Source organism: Parambassis ranga, unplaced genomic scaffold, assembly GCF_900634625.1.
Source record: "Parambassis ranga unplaced genomic scaffold, fParRan2.1 scaffold_163_arrow_ctg1, whole genome shotgun sequence".
Lineage (NCBI taxonomy): Eukaryota > Metazoa > Chordata > Actinopteri > Ambassidae > Parambassis > Parambassis ranga.
In genome coordinates, this window is record NW_021144727.1 from 45,506 (window position 1) to 46,035 (window position 530).

Below are 530 nucleotides of genomic sequence, written 5' to 3' on the forward strand. Positions count from 1 at the left end.
AGCAAGAGAAGAAAGAGTGCAAAGAACGAGAGAAGCGCGAGAAGAAAGGACAGACGGTGAAGCAGTTTATTGTGGAATCAGACGGCTTGATCACTGGACTGGAAAAGGCCAACGGGACCGTCCTCACAAAGAAAATGAAAATCTCAGAAAGGCTGCCGAAGAACATACCCAGTGTTCTTCCAAGTATGAGGAGCTGGCCAACGAAGCCTGCACTCTGAGGAGTGACCTACAGAAGGCCAACAAGACCGTCCAGGAAAAAGACAGTGTGATAAACCAACTGTCAGAGGACAGGTCCTCCTTCGAAGATCAGCTGAAACGTGAGCAGGAATCAAGAGAAAGCATTGAGATATACCTTGATGAGCTCAAGAAACATAACAGCAAACTTCATTCAGAGGTGGTTTATGACGCTAATGTCATTACTGACCTGTCTGCTGAAAACACTCATGTCTGCAACGAACTGGCCAAGAGCAAGGCCAGGTTCAGACAGTTGAAGGAGTGTGTAGACCAGTCTCTGACTCTGCAGCAAAAGG